Raw genomic sequence first — 23,259 nt, forward strand, 5'->3', positions numbered from 1 at the left:
CCTTCGACTTTGCTCAAGTTAGGGCAAGGTTCTCCTCCTATCCCTAACAGGGCTGTGGGGGCGCATACGGGCGTTGCAGGGCCTCTCCCCCATCCGATCTAAAGAGAACCGGCCTTCGACTTTGTCGAGATGAAGTTCCTCTCCTGCTTCCGACAAAGTTTGTTTTGACTGCCTGTCGATATAAGCTAGTGCCAAGAGGGAGAGACATGTAGATATGCAACTTTTATTTAAAATAAAGTTATCGATAATACATTCGTAAGTTTTTCGAGCTCCATGGTCGTGGGAGGTCTGCTCCTCCGAGCTCCTTGAGGTAATAAGTTTCAGGCCGGACTACTTCTTTGACCTCATACAGGCCTTCCCAGTTTGGGGCGAGCTTCCCTCGATCCTGAGGTTGCAAGATAGCGGCTCGTTGAAGCACTAGATCTCCTGCTCTAAAGGCTTTTTCTTGACCCGAGAATTGTAATAGCGGGCGACTTTCTGTCTGTAGGCTGCCATCCGAACTTGAGCTACCTCCCGCTTTTCTTCCAGCAAATCAAGGTTGGCTTTAAGACCTTGCGAATTATGATGTTCGTTGAATGCCACGACTCGTGCTGACGGGAGTTTAAGCTCAATTGAGATGACGGCCTCCATTCCGAAGGCTAAAGCAAAGGGGTCTCCCCCGTGGGCAGTCTTTGGGTAGTTCGATACGCCCACAGCACATGATAAAGTTCGTCTGCCCAAGTTCCCTTCGCCTTTTCAAGCCTTGTCTTGATCCCCTGCAGCAGGGTTCTGTTGGTCACTTCAGCTTCGCCGTTCGCTTGAGGATGGGCTACTGATGTGAAGTTTGGGAGATGTTTAGATCTTCACAGAATTAGTGAATCTTGTTCCCATGAATTGCCGCCCATTATCAGTGATTAGGGTCCTTGACAGACCGAACCTGCATACGATTGACTTCCAGACAAATCTTGCACTTTTGCTTCTGTGATTTTTGCCAGTGGTTCGGCTTCAACCCACTTGGTGAAGTAGTCAATCGCTACCAGGAGGAACTTCCTCTGCCCCGACGCCACGGAAAAGGTCCAAGGATGTCCATCCCCCATTACGCAAAAGGCCATGGGGCACTCAAGGGTGTAAGCTCGGTGCGGGTTGTCTCAGGATGTTGGCATATCTCTGGCATCGATCACACTTTCTGACGTATTCAATCGAGTCATGATGCATCGTCGGCCAGTAATATCCTTGGGGAGCAACTTGTGGGATAAAGATCTAGCCCCCAGATGGCTTCCGTAGATTCCTTCATGCACCTCCCACAAGGCGTAGTCAGCTTCCGAAGGCCAGAGACATTTCAAAAGGGGCAAAGAGTATGATCTCTTGTACAACTTGCCCTCATAAAGGATGTATCGGGAGGCTTGATTTCGGAGCTTCCGAGCTTCTTTCGCATCCTGGGGGAGAACCTCATCTCTGAGAAATGTTATCAGTGGATCGATCCAGCTGGGCTCGTGGTCAATTTCCAACACAGGCCACGATTCTTCCGTACTCGGGCACTTGAGCACTTCAAAGAGAACACCCTTGGGTAATTCGGTCGGAGCCAGCATTGCCAGCTTGGAGAGAAGGTCGGCCCTGGTATTTTTCAACCTCGAAATCTGCCTGATGTTGAAGTTGTTGAAGGCGGGGACGAGCTCCTTTACCTTTTCAAGATATTTAGCCATGCTGTCCTCCCGCGCTTCGTAGTTTCCGTTGACTTGTCCCACTACTAGTTGAGAGTCGCTGTGGACCTGGAGCCGATCTATTCCCAGCTCATTGACGATCCTCAGTCCTGCGATCAGAGCTTCATATTCTGCTCCGTTATTTGTTGCGAAAAACTCGAAGCACAGAGCATACTCTGTGATGATTCTCTCCGGACTGATCAAGATCAGGCCCGCACCTGCGCCTGACATGTTGGAAGACCCGTCCACGTAGAGGGCCCAAAAGCAATCAGAGGGATCTGCTTCTTCTTTGGGGGAGTTCGATCGGGACTCCAGGCCATCAATTTCGTCTTGTTCAGGTTCGGCCTCCTCTAGGATAGTACACTCCACTATAAAATCTGCCAATATCTGGGCCTTCACTGCTGGCCTGGATCGATAGTTGATGTCGAATTCTGTGAGCTCGATCGTCCATTTTGCCATCCTCCCGGAGGCATCCGCCCGGTGTAGAATCACCTTGATCGGTTGGTCAGTGTGCAGCGTTACGGTGTGCCCTTGAAAGTAGGGTCGGAGCCTCCAGACTGCAATCAACAGGGCGTAAGTCAGTTTTTCTAATTTGATATACCTGGTCTCGGCATCTCTCAATGTGCGACTGACGTAGTAGATTGGTCGTTGGACTTTTGCTTCTTCTTTGACAAGGACTGCCGCGAGAGCCATGGGAGAGATTGCCAGGTATAAAAATAGTTCCTCTCTAGGCTCTGGCTTCGCCAACAGCGGAGGTGAGCCGAGGTAGCTCCTTAGTTCTTCGAATGCCTGTTGGCACTCAGGGGTCCAACAGAAGTTCTTCGGCTGCTTGAGGGTTTGGAAGAAGGGTAAGCACCGTTCGGCTGACTTCACGACGAAGCGATTCAGGGCTGCTACCCTCCTTGTAAGGTGCTAAACCTCTTTTATCGACTTTGGAGCGGCCATCTCCTGGATGGCGCAATTTTCTCTGGATTGGCCTCAATTCCACACCCCGATACCATGAAGCCAGGAACTTTTCTGAGGTCACTCCGAAAGCACATTTAGTTGGGTTCAGCTTCATTTTATATTTTTGGAGGGCGTCGAAGGTCTTCTCGAGGTCGACGACGTGGTTCATAGAAGATTTGCTTTTTACGAGCATGTCGTCCATGTAGACCTCCATGTTGCGGCCGATCTGCTCCTTGAAGATTTTGTTCACCAACCGCTGGTAGGTTGCGCCTGCATTTTTGAGGTCGAAAGGCATGACCCTGTAACAGTAAAGGCCACGGTTAGTAATGAAAGCAGTCTTTTCTTCATCTTCCGGTGCCATCCTGATTTGATTATAGCCGGAGAATGCATCCATGAAGGTGAGGAGCTCATGGCCCGAGGTCGCGTCCACCAGTTGATCAATTCTGGGCAAGGGGTAGCTATCCTTTGGGCAGGCTTTATTCAGCTTTTTGAAGTCTATGCACATCCTCCACTTGCCGTTTTCCTTTTTGACTAGGACAACGTTGGAAATCCAATCAGAATAATTGACTTCTCTAATGAATCCGGCTTTCAGGAGTTTGTCCTCTTCCTCGACTATCACCTTCTGCCTTTCTGGTGCATGACCTCGGATTTTTTTTTTTCGTCGGTCGATGCTTTGGATCGACGGCTAGACGGTGCTCCATGACTTCGTGTCGATTCCCAGCATGTCCGTCGGAACCCAAGCGAAGACGTCTGCATTCTTTCATAGAAAATCGATGAGACACATCCGCACCTCTTCCCCCAGGTTGGAGCCGATCATCGCCACATGCTCCGCATTCCCGTCGTTCAAAGGGATCGGTACCAGATCTTCGATTGGGCAGTCCCTCTCTTCAGTGAGGTCGCCGCGAGCATCCAGCCCATCAACTGGATAGGGGTCGGATTGGTCGCTTCTTTGCAAGGCTATGTTGTAGCAGTGTCTGGCCAGGGCTTGGTCTCCTCTGACCTCTCCGATCCCCTGGTTGGTAGGGAATTTCAACTTCAAATGGTAGGTTGACACGACGGCTCGGAGAGCATTGAGACCAGATTGGTCGAGGATTGCGTTGTAGGCTGACGGTGCCTTCACCATCAGGAAATTCACCAGAGCCCTGGATTGTCTTGGATATCGACCCACAGCTACAATCAAAGTCACCACTCCCTCCATCGGGACAGCGTCGCTGGTAAACCCTACTAGAGGGGAGGTAATCGGCCTCAAATGGCCGTCAAGGATGGACATTCTTGAAAAGGCATCGTAGAACAAAATGTCGGCCGAACTTCCATTGTCGACAAGAATGCGGCAAATGTCGTAATTTGCTATATTCAAGAAAACTACAACCACGTCGTTATGAGGGAATTGGACCCCTGAGCATCTTCTTCAGTAAAGGTTATGGGCTCCTCAATCTTTTATCGCTTGGGGGGTACGGCCAGTACGTTGGTTGCTTCCTGCCGGGATCCTCCCGAGATGGTGTTGGTGAAATCCGTCGGAGGCCGATTGTCCGACCGCTCCATGTCGGCGACCGTTGTCGGAGGATGTGGGGCCTGAGAAACCGGAGGTGAGGCCAAAGCCTGAAATTTGGCCGCGGAGGCCGTGGGTCACCGTGTGGATGCTTCGTGAGAAGGCATCGGGCGAGGATCCAGTGGGGGAAGGAGTGGATGTCGGAGAAGATGACCAGAGGCGGTCCCGTTGAGCACTCTTTTAAGAACAAGGGTACTGCGAAGGTTCAGGGCCCCTCCTTCTAGCGCCAATCCTGTTGGTGCAAAAATTCGCTTGCATCGGAGAAGCTGGAGTTGAGGGAGTCGCGGTCGCCGTCGGGACCTGCAAAAAAAGTCTAAACCGGAGGTGGGGTTGCTCCGGCAAGACCCTCCGACGCTCAAGTCAGTTCTCTGCCTCAACAAGAATGGAGTGCTCGAACGAAAATTTTAGCAAATTTCTAGGTAAAAATGAGAGCTTAGAGAATAACATATCTGGGGTCCCTTTTTATAGACGGGGGAGCAGCGGATTGATAGCGACTGTTTATGATCGCCTCGTCGTGGGCCGTACAGGGCCAGGAGGAATTTATCATGAAGAGTAATGGAGTGGAGTCGTGGCTGTCACCATGGCTCGCACTGGGTTAGCAATCAAATTGCTAATCGAATTGCTAATCGAATTGCTAATCGATACTCCTTCAACACTTGCACTGGGTTAAATGTCAATCGTATTGATCATTTAACCCTAGAACGATTCTTAATCGTTGATCAACCATCCGATCGTATCATGACCTCTAATGTGTGTGACCTCATAGGTCTGAACCTAAGCCGGTAGCACAGGAACAAATTCTTGTACCAATCGAAGTGACCATCTAGTACCCGACGATCGGATAGGTCGAATGTGTAGAACAACATCCTTAGAACCCATGCGGATATAGTTTTCATATAATTCATCTCCTTGACCAAAATGATCATAGGACACCCCAGAGTTCAACTATCAACTCTGATCAACTTATCCACATTGTATTTCAAAATATCAAATCCTTCTGATGGATTACCCTGGCCAAGGTTTTGCTAAATTGAAATACAGCGACTCATTCTTCTTCAACTCTTGGAGTGGTCAATCCCATCTCGATCACACTCTAACTTCGCAAGTACTTGACTGTGCCCAGAAGCCTTCCATCCCTGAATTAGAAATTCAGTTAGTCCAGTACCAAAGCACAGTGAGTTGCTTGCAAGTCACTGAGGCGATCTCAAGTCTAAGGGACACTTATACCTATATCCCATCAGAGATATTCTCGACAGCAGAATACTCTGGAGTTGGTCATGTTCAATGATGATGTACTAGTACATCTCATCTGTATGCCATACCAGTGTCTCCATATTTTTTGGTTAAGAGGACAACCAACCCATATGGCCTACAGCGACCTATGCTCGATAGAAGCTGTCGTCCTTATTAACAGCCTATCATTTGGTCGTGAACTATTTTAAGGACTAATCGATAAATTCTCTCTTTATCGAATCTAAATAGTCCTAAGGACTTCATCATTACAACGGAGTTCATTAGAAGATGAAAGCTTATGATGAAAATGTCAAATATATTTTATTTATTGATAAATTAATTACAATACTTGGTTGCTCAACCGTCAACAGCTTGACGATTGGCTTTTTGGGACACATTTTCCAACACTGAAAGCACAGGTCTCCGAGCTGAAGGTGCAGATCCCGCCCTAGTCTCGGAGGCGGAGGCCCGAGCGGTGGAGGAGTTCAAGACCTCCTCGAAGATGGAGGATCTACAGGTCCAATTTGGCCAGGATGCTTTCATCAAGGGCTTCGAGCTCTGCCAAGAGAAGGTGGCCGAAAAGTTTTTCGAACTGGACCTCGGCTTCTTGGATGAGGCGTCTGATGATGAAGCCAGACCTTTCGAAGCCGTGGCTGATCCTCCTCCAGTAGGAACCTCCTCGACTGCTGTGGCTATTGCGACCGACCTTCTGGGGGTGTCGAGCTCCTCCACCTCTGTCTCAGAGGTCCGAAATCTCTAGTTTTGTATTTTTCCTTTGTGGTGACTTTTTTTTATTCTTTTGTACTTAAAAATTATTTAATCAATGAAATCAGATTTTTCTTTACAGAGAGCTCCCTTTTCTTCTTCTGCATTCTTTTCCTTCTCTTTTGTCTTCTTGCACTAATTTGAGTTGTGGCACTCTTGTCTCCCAACGACAGTGCCCTACCGAAGCTCTTCCGCTACCACAAGGGATTCCTCTGAAGTCGATGATCCGGGACCTCAGAAGAAAAGTTTGTCAGTTGACGAAGAAATCCAAGAAGCTGGATGATGAACTTCACTGGCTGAGGAAGAGCCATTCGGAGGTCACTGCAGAGGCGACTCACTTTCGAAACCTCCATAAAAAGGATTTCATGGAATACACCCGGAGGAAGGCCGACTTCGTGGTGGAGCTTAAGGAACTCCAAAAATACGCCAGCAATCGATCTTGGACTCAGGCTTCCAAGATCAGCTCTTTTGAAGTTGAGCTGCGGCTGCATGAGAAAAGATCAGCCAGTTGGAAGGGAGCTCATCCTGGCTCGCAACTCAGGTCAAACGGGATCGAGACTGGTCGATAAAATTCTCCAACCTTCAAAAATAGCTACAGGATGCTGAGGTGAACTACAACATCTACCGAGTCGGCTGGTGCGGACAAGTAGAGGACTACCAAAGGAAGCTCAAGACGGTGATCGATGAAGTTGCCCACCTTCAGAGGCAGTTGTCTGAGAGAGTCCAGCCCGCCTCTGCACAAGGCTCCGACGAGCTCCGCTCCTTGAGGGGACCATGACAGAACTGTCTATGGCCCTTGGGTGGGAGAAGGCCGAACTGCAGTAGCTGAAGATTCAGCTGGCCCACGAGCAGCAGGTGGTCAAGGATGCCGAGATGGAGTCCGAGGTCCTGAAGAAGAGACTTCAGGAGTCAGAGGGTGAAAGCTGATGGTTCCACCAGATGTACTGAGAGATGCTGCTAAGAAAGATGGAACTAGAAGAAGAAGTCAAAAACTTAAAGCAATCCCTAATAAGGATTGAAACCGAGAGCTCGAAGTAGGAAGGAGCGAGCTTCCTTAAAGCTCCTTTTTACCTTTCGTCCTTCCATGTATTCTTTTTTTTTATCATTTTTCTTTTTTGGGCCTTCAAGGCTTTGTAATGTACACTTCACTAATGAAATGAAAAGAAAATTTTCATTACCTTGTCCATTCTTGTATTAAGTTATCGTTTATCGAACTTCTTTTGTCTTCCATCTTGTTCGGTGTCGGCATTGTTTGTAATTCCTCATCTATTCTTGCTTTGAGTCATCATTTTATCGAACTTTTTTTATCTCTTATCTTGTTCGATGTCGATGTTGTTTGAAGGTTCCTGATCATCGCTGTGTTGATTTGCCCTTTTTGTTCATGATCATAGGTCTTTTCGAGGCCATTTGAGTTTGACGCTTCCTCCGGTGCTCGAGCTTGGGGGCTCGAACTTCTCGTTATCTTGAGGAAGTCAATTTTTTCTCAGCCTGTGTTGAGTTCCCTCTTAACGACTGAGGATTTTTGATAAGAGTCTCCTTCCTCATTAAGACGAGGTCCCTCGTGTCTTTGATATAGTTTGTTTTTTCCTTATCACTGGTGTACTTCGTCGCTTTCCCTTTTTATCTTCCATCTTCTTTTTATTTGGGTGAGGGTTTTCCCTCTGCTCTTAGCGGGGTTGTGGGGATGTAGAGGAGCCGTTGAGGAGGCTTTTCTCCTCATCCGATCTTGAACAACCAGGTCTTTGTTTGTGTCAGGATGAGGTTCTCCTCCTGTCCCCGACATAGTCAATCTCAGCTCATGTTAGGATGAGGTTCTCCTCTTATTCTAACTGGGCTGTGGAGGTACGTAAGGGCCACTGCAAGAGCCTCTCCCTCATCCGATCTCTGGATAACCGGGCCTTCAACTTTGCTCATGTTAAGATGAGGTTCTCCTTCTGTTCCTAACATGGCTGTGGGGGCACTAAGGACCGTTGTAAGGGCCTCTCCCCCCATCCGATCTTTAAATAATCGGGCCTTCGACATTGCTCATGTTAGGATGAAGTTCTCCTCCTATTCCTAACATGACTGTGGGGGCACATAAGGGCCGTTGTCAAGGCCTCTCCCCCCATCCAGTCTTTAAATAATTGGGCCTTCGACTTTGCTCATGTTAGGATGAGGTTCTCCTCCTGTTTCTAACATGACTGTTGGGGCACATAAGGGTCATTGTCAGGGCCTCTCCTCCCATTCGATCTTTAAATAACCGAGCCTTGACTTTGCTCATGTTAGGACGAGGTTCTCCTCCTGTTCCTAATATGGCTGGGGGGCACATAAGGACCATTTTAAGAGCCTCTCTCCCCATCCGGTCTTAAAATAATCGGGCCTTCGACTTTGCTCATGTTAGGACGAGGTTCTCCTCCTGTTCCTAACGTGACTGTGGGGGCACATAAGGACCGTTGTAAGGGCCTCTCCCCCCATCTGATCTTAAAATAATCGGGCCTTCGACTTTGCTCATGTTAGGACGAGGTTCTCCTCCTGTTCCTAACATGGCTGTGGGGGCACGTAAGGGTCGTTGTAAGGGCCTCTCCCCCTATCAATCTTTAAATAATCAGGCCTTCGACTTTGCTCATGTTAGGACGAGGTTCTCCTCCTGTTCCTAACATGACTGTGAAGGCACGTAAGGGCCGTTGTAAGGGCCTCTCTCCCCATCCGGTCTTTAAATAATCGGACCTTCGACTTTGCTCGTGTTAGGACGAGGTCCTCCTCCTGTTCCTAACACGCTTAGTTTCAATTGTCGGAAGGAGCTACTCCCTATTGTTATGAGCTCATGCCAAAATAAAAGATATGCAAATATAAAAGAAACTTTTATTTAAGGCAAAGTTATTGGTAATACATCCGTAGATTTTTTGAATCCCATAGCCGTGGAAGGTCTGCTCCCCGTCGAGGTCCTCCTGAGATGGAGTTGATAATCCAAATTGGAGGCCGATCTTCAAGCTGCTCCTCCCTCCTTGGCAGCTCCAACTACGGTAGGACCCTCAGTCGATCTTCCCTACCTTCAGGTCAGCGTCGAATGAATCTGTCGAACCGACCTTATCTGATGAGCTCCTCGATCTCGTCTCGAAGCTGAATGCACTCTGATAGCCTGTTTCGCAAGTGCACAAAATCGCTCAAGTAATATAATGATAAATAAGAGATCGTTCCCACGAGGACTGAGTTTAATTATCAAAAATGAATGCTAATTTTACTAATATCTAAACGATTAAAACTAAATGACAGTGAAAAATAAAATTAACTCTAAAGAACTCAATGAAAGCTGAATCAAAATTCGATTGATAAAGCACTAGGGTATATCTGATTTCACTTGGATCAATTATCAATTCCAGCTATTTGATTAATAATCTAAATTTAATTATTAATGCAAGGATAAATAATCTTAAATTATTTAATAATCTCTTTGAGTCTTATTAAATATACTAATTAAAACCTATAATCTATCTTCCAATAGTAAAATAGATTTCAATTAGTTCAATAAGCACAGTGATTATTTCTAAGATCTCCAGGTCAAATCTTCTGCTCCCGCTCCAATTATTATTCCTATGATGTTTGTTATTAACTCCAATTTATAATCTTCCTTCCAATACCAATTATAAATCAAATCAATCAAGTACCAAAGATAATAATACTTAAAAGCATTAAGTGCAATTAACAAATAATTGTATTAACAAAAAAATTAATACAAGATTCTGGAATTGAAATTAAATCCAAGCTACATCAGGTATCCAGCTAGAAATTTAGCTTTTCATCATATCAAAATCAAACCAAGTTTACTTGAATAAAACTCCAAAATCATCCTAACAATGAGTTCTAGAAAATAAATTCAAAGTAAACTAGAGAAAGAATTAAAAACTCTGAAGGAATTGCAGAGCCAATGAATCCTCTCTTCAAATCTTCCAGATACTTCAAACTCTCCTTGCTTGATTTCTAGCTTTCAAATATGATTCTCCTCTCCTTTTGCTGGTGTTTTTCGATCCTTAAATAGGGCTAGAGCTAGGGTTAAGGTGGTATTTTTTTCATATTTTATTCTATATATCATTCTTTCTATTTGGTATAGAATCTCTCCTCCTTTGGATAGGCTTTAAGCAACCACCAGCCATCTACTCCTTATGCTACCCAAATTTTTTGATTTTATTCTGATTTCTATAGTAAAAGAAGGAAAGGAGGCATGGTTAATTAGAGGAGAAGAATTTCTTCCTTCTTCAACCTTCTGGGTCACAAAATCTGCAAAACAAAGTAAGATTTTGGCTGCCCAAATCAAGTTTTCCAAGAATTGGTTTCAATTCTTCTAAGTTTGCTCCTCATGCAGAATTAGTTTAGACTCTAATTTTTTTCATTTAATTCTTTCCAAGATAGCTCTTTGCCACCCAAAATTGGTTGCCATATCAGATCTTTGTGCCAAGAAACACTAAGAAGAATCTGGGTGTATCGGGTGTTTCTTGTTGTGTCCAACATTGTTACCAACTTCAACCTACTGTAGCATCTCATCTGGAATCCAAATTCAATTTGTAAATTATGTTCCTTTCTTCTTTTTAAAATTCTGTAGGATCTAATCTTGCTCAGTTTGGAGTTCTGTAGCTTGCCTTTTAGGGGTCCTCACACCAAAATATTAGAATTTAGATCGGTTGACTAGATGGGAGAGATTAACTGTTGATTTATTTTCTGCACCTCTAGTTTCTTTTCTGACTGATGATGCCAAAAAGGATAAGGTGTGGGGTCCATTATATCCTGATTTGGTTATTCTGCTTTGAGATGGACTCTGATTTGATGCAAGATCTGATGACTCCGGATGACAAACCCTGCTGAATCAGACTCAACCAATTTCACTTAATTTGACCTTTAAAACATGGTTAAGCCAATTAGGTGTGACCAGGCTCAATTACCTGCAATTGACATAAAACATATCAGGTTCTTACATTTATTTAGTTAATTATTATACCAATTTCATCAAAATCATTAAAAACTAATAATAATAATTACTATAAAAATATAATACATCAAATACCCCCAAACATAAGTTTTTGGTTGTCCCCAAGCAAAAAAAAAGTCCAAATCAAAAATAGAGAATCTAAAACAAAAATTAATGCTAAAAATTTTATTTAACATTAATATACTTAAAATCCATCTAGACACAAAGGAGTAATACCCAAATGTCATGGCTTAACCACCTCAACCCAAAACGAAAGGCAAACCCACAAGCTAACTATTCCAAACTCATTCATACTCAAACAAAATTACGCACAATCAATAGCTACCCTACTTCCTTTAGGTTTTAATAAAATAATTCGGTTCAAACATCCAATCCTGAATGCAAATCCTATCAGCCCATCTCCACTAGTGCAAACAACGTACTCAAGAGATCAATAGGACTTTTTCGGGTTAAAAAAAAAATTGAAAGCAAGCAACAAGAATGATGGTTATGGTCACATAAGTGAAAATAAATTAACCACAATAAATCAGAGCATACTTAATTACTTATACTTTACATCCCTTTATTTGTTTTATTTTATACTTTTAGAACAGCCTATACACTTTGGCACTCTTCCTTAAGTCATTATTTGCCTTTTTACGTGAATATCGACATTGGCGATGAAGGCACCCGGTTACTCAGCAAGTCATATACTCAAAGTGCTTTGCATACTCATAATTCAAGTCACTGTTTGACGTAAAAGCAAACATGGGGCTTATGAATGCTCCTAGTTACTAGGCAACTTGAAATAGCGGAGTAGATTGTGCTTTTTTTTTTTTTTTGAATGGAAGGAAAACTAAAAATTCAATATGCCCTAACCATTATAATCAATTTATTCTCAAAAAATATGAACTGTAGATATGAGATAGGATGAAAAGAAAATACAAGGGATCAAAAAGGGTATGCCAAAGGAATGCCTATATCATTTCTCTCAAGTAAATTATCTACATTATATTTTAACAAACGCAACAAAGCTTACAAATAAGATTGACGAAGCAAAGTAACTATCTTCTATATGAGATTTTATTTAAGTATTTACAAGTTTAAAATAGTCAATCCTTGAATTTGACTTCCAAATTTAAAGCTAAGATAGCCAAACAATAACACAAAGGCAAAATTATCCCCCTCTGTATCCTTACAAGTGATCAATGAATCAACATTCCAAAATTTTTTTTTATTTTATTAAAAAATAAAGACAAAGATCAAACATAATGGCAATCCCATATTATTAACACGAAATGCTCATGCAAATGCACCCCCAAACCTGAATTGGACATTGTGCTCCATGACAAAATCATCATCACAATACATATTATAGCAAGGCATTCTTAAAGGTTAGGGGTACTCCCCTTTGTAGCATGTCTACGCGCTTGTGCGAGTTTGCAACTCATCCTCAGTCATTTCATCTCTCTTGTCTTCTTCAATGTGCCTACAAAAAGTGAACAACATCCATTCAAACATTGAAAATATAGTGAGGATTAAAATTGACTCAAAAAATAAAGAAAATAAAAAAAATTGCTTGGGTTGCCTCCCAAGAAGCGCTAGTTTATAGTCGTTAGCTTGACTATCCCAATGCATTATGTCAGTGATATGGAGGTTTTTGGTTGCTCAAATCCTCCATCTATGTATTCCTTCAACCTTTGCCCATTGACCTTGAAGGTCCTATCACCACTCTTCAGCTCAACAGCTCCATGTGGAAAAACTTGTATAATCTCAAATGGACCTGACCACCTAGATCGGAGCTTGCCTAGAAATAGCTTTAGGGGGAGTTATACAGCAACACCTTTTGTCCTGCTTGAAATTCATGCCTCACAATATGCTTGTCATGCCATCTTTTCATTCTCTCCTTGTAAATTCTTGCATTTTCATATGCATGGAGGCGGAACTCATCAAGTTCATTAAGCTGTAATGACCTTTTTTCTCCAGCAGCTTTTATATTGAAATTTAGCAACCTAGTTGCCCAGTAAGCTCGATGCTCTAGCTCCACAGGTAAATGGCATGCTTTTCCATAAACTAGATGATACGGGACATCCCAATTGGCATTTTGAATGCTGTTCTATATGCCCATAATGCATCATCTAATTTTAGGGACCAATCCTTTCTTGATGAGTTAACAGTAGTCTCCAATATTCTTTTAATTTCATGATTGGAGATCTCTACTTGTCCACTTGTTTGGGGATGATATGGTGTTCCTACACAATGAGTAACACCGTATTTTGTCAATAGAGAATTCAAATAACGATTACAAAAATGCTTACCTCCATCCGTGATGATAGCCCTTGGAATACCAAAGTGTGTGAATATGTATTTCTTTAAGAACTTGAGCACACTCTTGGCATCATTAGAGGGAAGTGCTACTGCCTCAATCCATTTGGATACATAATCTACCGCCACCAGGATGTATTGATTTGAATGAGAAGGTGGAAAAGGCCCCATAAAATCTAATCCCCACACATCGAATAGTTCTACTTCAAGGATATTGGTTAGTGACATTTCCTGTCTAAAAGAAATATTTTCAGTTCTTTGACATCGGTCACAAGAAGAAATAAAAGCAATAGCATCTTTAAACAGGTTAGGCCAATAAAAACCACATTGTAATACTTTAGCAGTTGTTTTGTTGGGTCCAAAATGGCCTCCACACTCTAATGAATGGCAGTATTTTAAAATATTTTTAATTTCATCATCAAGCACACATTTTCTAATAAGCTGATCTGGATAATACTTATATAAATATGGATCCTCCCAAAAATAATATTTTGCATCATGTAAAATTTTTTTTTTTTGCTGGTAATTAAATTCAGGAGGAATAATATCACATGCCTTAAAATTAACAATATCAGCATACCAGGGTGTACTAGATGTGAGTAATGCAAATAATTGCTCATCAGGAATGACACATTAATGGGTACCTCAGTGTTCTCAATTTTTTTACTTAACTCTAACCGAGACAAATGATCTGCTACAAGATTTTCTGCTCCTTTTTTGTCCCTAATCTCCAAGTCAAATTCCTGCAATAAGAGCACCCAATGAATTAGTTTCGATTTTGCATCCTTCTTTTCAAGTAAATATTTAATTACTGAGTGATCAGTATAAACTATTATTTTTACTCCTATAAGATATAGCCTAAATTTATCAAAAGCAAAAATAATGGCGAGCAACTCTTTCTCTGTGGTGGCATAGTTCAACTGTGCATTATTCAGTGTTCGACTCGTATAGTACACCACATGAAGTCTATTCTTTTTTTTTGTCCCAAGACTGCTCCTATAGCATAGTCGCTTACATCACACATGAGTTCAAATTTAGATTTCAGTCAGGTGCAGTGATGATAGGAGCTGAGATTAATTCTCTCTTTAACCTGTTAAAAGCAACCAAACACTCGTCAGTAAATTTAAAAGGTGCATCCTTGATCAATAAATTACAAAGAGGTTTGGTAATTTTAGAGAAGTCTTTTATAAATATTCTATAGAAGCCAGCATGCCCTAAGAAACTCCTCACTCCTTTAACAGATGTTGGTGGTGGTAATTTCTCAATGACCTCCACCTTTGCTTTGTCTACTTCTATCCCTCTAGATGAAATCTTATGGCCTAAAACTACTCCTTTCTGCACCATAAAATGAATTTCTCCCAGTTCAATACAAGATTAGTTTCTTCACAATGCTGTAGAACTTGAGAGAGGTTAGTCAAACACATATCAAAAGAAGGACCAAAAACTGAAAAATCATCCATATAGATTTCAATGAATTTTTCAACCATATCAGAGAATATAGACATCATACATCTTTGAAAAGTTGCAGGTGCATTACATAACCCAAATAGCATTCTCTTATATGCAAATGTTCCATATGGACAAGTAAATATAGTTTTTTCTTGATTCTCAGGTACAATAGAAATTTAAAAATATCTTGAATAACCATCTAAAAAATAGTAGAAGGGATATCCAGACAATCTCTCAAGCATCTGGTCAATAAAAGGCAAAGAAAAATGGTCCTTTCGTGTGGCTTTGTTTAACTTCCTATAATCAATACACACACACCAACCAGTGACTATTCTAGTGGGTATCAGCTCATTTTATTATTTGTAATAACAGTCATCCCCCCTTTCTTAGGAACTACTTGAACAGGACTCACCAACTACTATCAGAAATAGGATAGATAATTCCTGCATCAAGTAATTTCATTACTTCAGCTCTAACTACTTCATTCATATTAGGATTTAACCTACGTTGATGCTCAATTGAAGGTTTGTAGTTTTCTTCCATTAAAATTTTATGCATGCATATACTGGGACTAATTCCTTAATATCATCAATAGACCAGCCTAATACTTTCTTATGCTTTTTCAACACATGCAATAATTTTTTCTCTTGTTCAGCAGACAAATGAGCATATATAATGACAGAAAAAATAGATGAGTTTCCCAAGAATGCATATCTTAAGTGAGAAGGGAGCTGCTTAAGCTCAAGCTTAGGGTTTGGCTTAGCCTCTACTGAATCCTGTATTTTCTCAACATCATTTAATACATCAACATGCTCAATTAATTGTTCAAATTTATTTTTAACACCATCAATCAAGTTATATTCAAAATTATCAATTATTTATTAACAAATTTATTAATCATATCTAATCTAAAACATTCATCATTCTCAAGAGAATATTTAGAAGAATTAAGCACGTTAAAAATTACCTCTTCTTGTCCCACTCTTAAAGTAAGCTTACCCTCATGGATATCTATAAGTGCCTTGCCAGTTGCAAGGAATGGATGCCCTAATATCAAAGAAACCTCTCTATCTTCCTCCATATCCAAGACAATAAAATCCACTGGGAAGATAAATTTGTCCACCTTGACTAATACATCCTCCACTATTCCTTTAGGATATGTCACCGATCGATCAGCTAGTTGTAATGAAACACTGATCGATTTCACATCCCCTAGTCCAAGCTTCCTGAAAATAGATAAAGGCATTAAGTTAATGCTAGCACCTAAATCACACAATGCTTTAGTGAATTTGATATTGCCAATATTGCATGGAATTGTAAAACTCCCTGGATCCTTTAATTTTGATGGCAACTTGTTCTGAATGATTGCACTGCACTCTTCGGTGAGCATGACTATCTCATGGTCCTCTAGCCTTCTCTTTTTGGAAAGGATGTCCTTCAAGAATTTGGCATAGCTAGGCATCTGAGTTAATGCCTCCACAAATGGAATATTTATGTGTAGTTTCTTGAAGACCTCCAAAAACTTCAGAAAGTTTTTGTCATCCTTACTTTGCTTGAGCCTTTGAGGAAAAGAAACTAGTGGATTGTAGGACTTTACTGGCTCTTCCTTTTTCTCTTTTAGCTTCTCTTTGACCACAGTCTCTTCTTGAGTTTGTTCCTTTACTTGTTCTTTAACAGGCTCTTTCCCTTGTTGTTCCCCTAGTTGTTTTCCACTCCTCAAGGTAATTATCTTCACATGCTCCTTCGGGTTTGTTTCAGTATTGCTAGGCAATGACCCTTGAGTTCTATTAGCTACCATGTTGGCCAACTATCCCATTTGTATTTTCAAGTTTTTAATGGCAGCTTGCTGGTTTTGAAAGTTTGCCTTAGTTTCACCCATGAAATCAGTAGTGGCCTTGGTGAGAGTTGCAACCAATTCTTCCAGGTTAGACTTCTTTTCTTACTGTGGAAAACCAGGTGGTCCTCTATTCTGATAATTCTGTTGTTGCTGTTGATTTCTCCATGAAAATTTGGATGGTTCTTCCAGGCAGGCGTGTAGGTGTTTGAGTATAGATTATTCTGTTGCCTTCCTTGGTTTGCCACATATTGCACTTGTTCTTGTACTGGAGGCATGAATGAGCTGTCAATCAGGCAATCTTGAGTAGCATGTTGCCCAGTACACATCTCACAGGTCTGCACATGAGTATTGACAGCATTAATAGATAAATGATCTAATTTTTTGAAAAGAGTGTCTACCTTTGCATTGAGTGCAGTAATAGCATCTATCTCATGAACCCAGCAGGTCTCCTCGCCATGTTTCTCTCATTGGGCCATTGGTAATAGTTGTTGGCCATTTCCTCCAAAAGATCATAGGCCTCATCAAGCGACTTCCCCATCAATGAACCTCCAGCAGCAGCATCAATATTAATTCTGGTATGGTTATTCAGCCCATTGTAGAAGGTTTGCACAACCAACCATTTAGGCAGCTCGTGGTGTGGACACCTCCTAAGCAGATCCTTGAACCTTTCCCAGGCTTCATATAAGGTCTCCATGTCGAATTGCACGAAGGTTTGGATGTCAGTCCTCAACTTGGCAGTCTTAGCAGGTGAAAAAAATTTTGCCAAAAATTTTTGTGCTAAGTCATTCCAAGTGGTGATCGAGCCACCAGGAAGAGACTGTAACCATGCTTTAGCCTTATCTCTAAGTAAAATGGGAACAATCTTAGCCGAATTGCATCATCTGATACTCCATTATGCTTAAGGGTATCACATATCTCCAAGAAGTTTGCAATGTGCGCATTAGGGTCATCATTGGGCAATCCTCCAAACTGAACTGCTGTTTGGATCATTTGGATCAAAGCAGGCTTGATCTCAAAGTTGTTTGCTTGCACAGGTGGTCTTGTGATGCTAGATGAAGCTCCATTCACGGTAGGCATGGCATAATTCCGCAGTGCTCTGGGATTTGTCTCTCTAGCAACCTCATTATTCCCTACTAGGATTACTTCTCTTCTTGGATCTTCAGCCATTTTTGGATCTACTTTTGCCTCAGATTTCTTTCCTTCTCTAACGGCTTTAATGTTTTGTTTACAAGTGCATTCAATTTCTTGACTTGAAATGGGGTTTGATTCAATTCTCACAAGTCGACCCGATTCTTTTTTCCAAGTTGTAATTTTGAAAGATTATTATTCTCTTTTTTTTTTTTTTTTTTTTTTTTTTTTAAGAGAAAAGAGAAGAGGAAGGAGAGAGAAAAGAGTTCTAGAGATGAGTCCTAAGGAGTCCTAAATCTAGAGATGAAAGAGAAGAGTGTTTTAATTAGGTTTAAATTTTAATGGCAAATAACTTAGCACAAAAAAGACTTTCTATCCTAGGATTAACCTAGATCTAGACAGCTCCTAACTGTTCCAAGATCGCCTTCAAGCACTCTAAGCCCAAAACTGATTAACTATCTCGACTAGGTAAGTGTAAGATGTGGGAGGTCCCCTACTTGTTGCTTTCCTTAGACACCAACTGAGTTGGCCAGGTCAGACAACGGAACCAATTAAAAACCATCTTCTTAAACCACTTGCCTTAGACACCGAGCAATTAATCAATTCGAACCCAGTCTAACTTTAGGGCTTTCTTGTCCTATTGAGCTCGAATATCCTAGGGCCAATGTTTAATTGATTTTAGATTAAGGTCTAGGTTATGCAGGATGAAGGATGTGGTTTTTGGGCTAAGGAAGGGTGATCAAATCTCCACCTTATCCGATTAATGGGTTAAGTGCCCTTAAAGTTAATTATGAAGATGCAATGCAAAGAAATAAGATGTCCAATCAAGTTTGAAAAAAAAAAAATTTAAATATCCAAGAAATAAAATATCTAGATTACTAGTAAAATCAACTATTCTTGATATTAAAGCACCAGTCCCCGGCAATGGCGTCAAAAACTTGATAGCCTGTTTCGCAAGTGTACGAAATCACTCAAGTAATATAATGATAAATAAGAGATCGTTTCCATGAGAACTGAGTTTAATTATCAAAAATGAATGCTAATTTTACTACTATCTAAACGATCGAAACTGAATGACAGTGAAAAATAAAATTAACTCTAAAGAACTCAATGAAAGCTGAATCAAAATTCGATTGATAAAGCACTAGGGTATATCTGATTTCACTTGGACCAATTATCAATTCTAGCTATTCTGATTAATAATCAAATTTAATTATTAATGCAAGGATAAATAATCCTAAATTATTTAATAATCTCTTTCGAGTCTTATTAAATATACTAATTAAAATCTACAATCTATCTTCCAATAATAAAATAAATTTTAATTAGTTCAATAAGCACAGTGATTATTTCTAAAATCTCACAGTTCAAATCTTCTGCTCTCGCTCCAATTATTATTCCTATGATGTTTGTTATTAACTTCAATTTATAATCTTCCTTCCCAGTACCAATTATAAATCGAAATCAATCAAGTATCAAAGATAATAATACTTAAAAGCATTAAGTGTAATTAATAAATAATTATATTAACAAAAAAATTAATATAAGATTCTGGAATTGAAATTAAATTCAAGCTACATCAGGTACCCTAGCTAAAAATTTAGCTTTTCATCATATCAAAATCAAACTCAAGTTTACTTGAATAAAACTCCAAAATCATCCTAACAATGAGTTTTAAAAAATAAATTCAAAGTAAACTAGAGAAAGAATTAAAAACTCTGAAGGAATTGCAAAGCCGAATGAATCCTCTCTTCAAATCTTCCAAATACTTCAAACTCTCCTTGCTTGATTTTTAGCTTTCAAAGATGATTCTCCTCTTCCTTTTGTTGGTGTTTTTTGATCCTTAAATAGGGCTAGGGCTAGGGTTAAGGTGGTATTTTTTTCATGATTTTATTCTATATATCATTCTTTCTATTTGGTATAGAATCTCTCCTCCTTTGGATAGGCTTTAAGCAACCACCAGCCATCTACTCCTTATGCTGCCCAATTTTTTTGATTTTATTCTGATTTCTATAGTAAAAGAAGGAAAGGAGGCATGGTTAATTAGAGGAGAAGAATTTCTTCCTTCTTCAACCTTCCTGGGTCCACCAAATCTGCAAAACAAAGTAAGATTTCAGCTGCCCAAATCAAGTTTTCCAAGAATTGGTTCTAATTTTTTCTAAGTTTGCTCCTCATGCAGAATTAGTTTAACTCTAATTTTCTTTCATTTAATTCTTTCCAAGATAGCTCTTTGCCACCCAAAATTGGTTGCCATATCAGATCTTTGTGCCAAGAAACACTAAGAAGAATCTGGGTGTATCAAGTGTTTCTTGTTGTGTCCAACATTGTTACCAACTTCAACCTACTGTGGCCACCTCATCTGGAATCCAAATTTAATTCTGTAAATTATGTTCTTTTTTTGCTTTTCTCAAAATTCTGTAGGATCTAATCTTGCTCAGTGTGGAGTCCTGTAGCTTGCCTTTTAGGGGTCCTCACACCAAAATATCCAGAATTTAGATCGGTTGACTATATGGGAGGATTAACTGCTTGATTTATTTTCTGCACCTCTAGCTTCTTTTCTGACTGATGATGCCAAAAAGGATAAGGTGTGGGGTCCATTGATATCATGATTTGGTTATTCTGCTTTGAGATGGACTCTGATTTTATGCAAGACCTGATGACTCTGGATGACAAATCCTGCTGAATCGGACTCAACCAATTTTACTTAATTTGACCTTTAAAATATGGTTAAGCCCAATTAGGTGTGACCTAGCTCAATTACCTGCAATTGACATAAAACATATCAGGTTCTTACATTTATTTAGTTAATTATTATACCAATTTCATCAAAATCATTAAAAACTAATAATAATAATTACTATAAAAATACAATACATCACACTCCTCCGTGTCGTGCCGTGGTCATGATGATCGAGGCAGAACTTGTTAGGATTGTACTTTTCAGGATGTGTGCGCATCCTTTCTGGCCTTGGTAGCTGCTTCCTAACCTCCATCAGCACATGAGTTTTTGATGCATTGAGAGGGACATAGCTGTGGAATCTTCCCGGGGGAGAGCCCCGTCGAACTCTACGGTCTGAGCTTTTCTGCCTACGAGCCCGGGGAGGAGTCTGGACCCGCTTATGTCTGGAGGAAGTTCAAAAATGTGGTCGAGCTTCACTCGGTCCTTTTCCAACTGTGGGCTTGCTGGAGTCTCCCACCTGCCGCTCCTTCGTGGCCTCCTCGTTCTTCATCTTGAAGGCTTCTTCTGTTCGGGATATCCTTCAGCCCGAGCCAGCAAATCAGTAAAGTCCCTGGGCTACTTCTTTTTCAGAAAAAATAGAAAATCGTTCTTTTGAAGACCGCCCTTCAGGGTGGCCATCGTGATTGATTGGTCCAAGTTCTGGACCTCCAATGCGGCGACGTTAAAATAGTTGACATAAGCTCGGATGGATCTCCCTCTTTTTGCTTGATGTTGATGAGGGACTCCGAACCTCTCCGGGGATGCCGGCTGCTGATGAAATGAGCAACGAACTGGTGGCTCATCTGATCAAAGGAGAAGATAGTATCCGACTTCAGTGTTGAATACTAATTTCTTGCTGCTCCCTTCAAGGCAGACAAAAAAACTTGGCACAGGATGGCGTCTGGCACGCCATGAGCAGCATCATTGTCTGGAAGGCCTCCAAGTGGTCAACCGGATCTGAGGTCCCATCATAGTTCTCTAATTGGGGGAGCTTGAAGTTCGACGGGATTGGCTCCTACATGATCATTTGAGAGAAAGGAGGGTCAGTACAGATGTCCTCACCGTAAGCAGTGGGAGCATGACAGAGCTCTTCGATCCGCCGGTTCATCTCTCGAAATCTTTGATCCAGGAGGTCCTCTCGACTGTGAGTCTCGAGGGTCTTCTGGTAGAACGAGGTAGGGACTCTCCAGAGGTGGAGTCATGATCGGATGGTGGACTCTCTGCCTTCTGCTTCCCCTTTCCGGGAAAGATGGGGCGACTTGCCCAAGTGGCCCATCCGATCATCAGATTTTGAAACTCTGACGATACTCTTTCCAGCCGCACTAATACCTGCGGCTACTGCAGCTGCCGCTGCATGGCCTGCACTACTTCGATGAGGCTCCTAACCTGCTGAACCAGCAAGTCGAATTGCTTCATGTCGACTGCCATTGTCGGAGGAGGAGGAGCCTGAGAAACTAGAGACGAGGTCGGAGTTTGTGGAGCTCGCTGAGATCTGGCCGCGGAGGCCATGGATTGCCTGGTGGATGCCTTTCGAGGAGGCATCAGGTGGAGATCTGGCAGGAGAAGGAGAAGCAAATGTCGGAGAAGGTGACCGGAGATAGTCCCGTTGAGCACTCCTTTAAGAACAAAGGTACTGCGAAGACACGTCCTTCCTCTAGCGCCAATTCTGTTGGTGCAGAATTTTGCTGACACCGGAGAAGCTGGAGTTGAGATGATTGCATCCACCATCGAAACCTGCAAGGGAAGTCTAAATCAGAGTTGGGGGTGCTCCAGTAAGACCCTCCGATGCTCAAGTCAGTACTCTGCTTCAACAGAAATGGAGTGCTCGAGTAAGAATTTTAGCAGAGTTTCGAGATAGAGTTTAGAGCTTAGAGAAGAACGTATCAGGGAGTCCCTTTTTATAGATGGAGGGCGTAACTGATTAACAGTGACGTCTGTAACCGCCTGGTAGTGGGCCGTTCAGGGCCACGCAGAGTTTGTTACGGAGAGTAGTGATGTCAGAGGGTCGTTCAGGGCCATGTGGAGTTTGTTACGGAGAGTGAAGTGGTGTCCGTTGTCGTGACTTGCCAGAGAGTGGTAGAGCCACATGAATCCGTTACAGAGAGTGGAGTAGGATAGTGGCCATTGTCGTGACTTGCCAGAGAGTTCGGATCTGTCGGCTAAAGCTCGCTGGGATGTCTGATGGAGCGGAATGGTCTCTGTCTCATCGATCCAGGAGAAGCTTGAATATTTTTGAGGTTGCTGATGGGCTACTATTATTGGATGCCTAGAGCACTGATGCTGCAGGCGGGAGTCATCTGTTGTAGAAGTCCGGATGGAAATTTTCTGTTGGAGAAGTCCGGTTTCATGAGAATCTGGTAAAGGGTCGACCGACAGTGGACTTCAGATGGCGTTGGGGAGGTTTGTCCGCTGGAGGAGTCTGGAGGATCTGTGGAAGTTCAGTTGGCATTATTGAAGTCCGACTGACACTATTGAAGGTTGATGGTGGGGAGGTATGGCAGACATCGAAAATGATCGCCATTGTAGAAATCCAGCTGCTGGAGCCCGTCTGTTGTAGAAGTTCGTCCGAAATTCATCTGCTATGGAAGTTCAGACGGAGTCCGATTCTTGTAGAAGGCTGAAAGGAGGCCACTTATTGTAGAAGCTCGATCGAAGATCAGTTGTCATGGGATCTCGAAGTAGTGACCTGGT

Source organism: Elaeis guineensis, chromosome 9, assembly GCF_000442705.2.
Source record: "Elaeis guineensis isolate ETL-2024a chromosome 9, EG11, whole genome shotgun sequence".
Lineage (NCBI taxonomy): Eukaryota > Viridiplantae > Streptophyta > Magnoliopsida > Arecales > Arecaceae > Elaeis > Elaeis guineensis.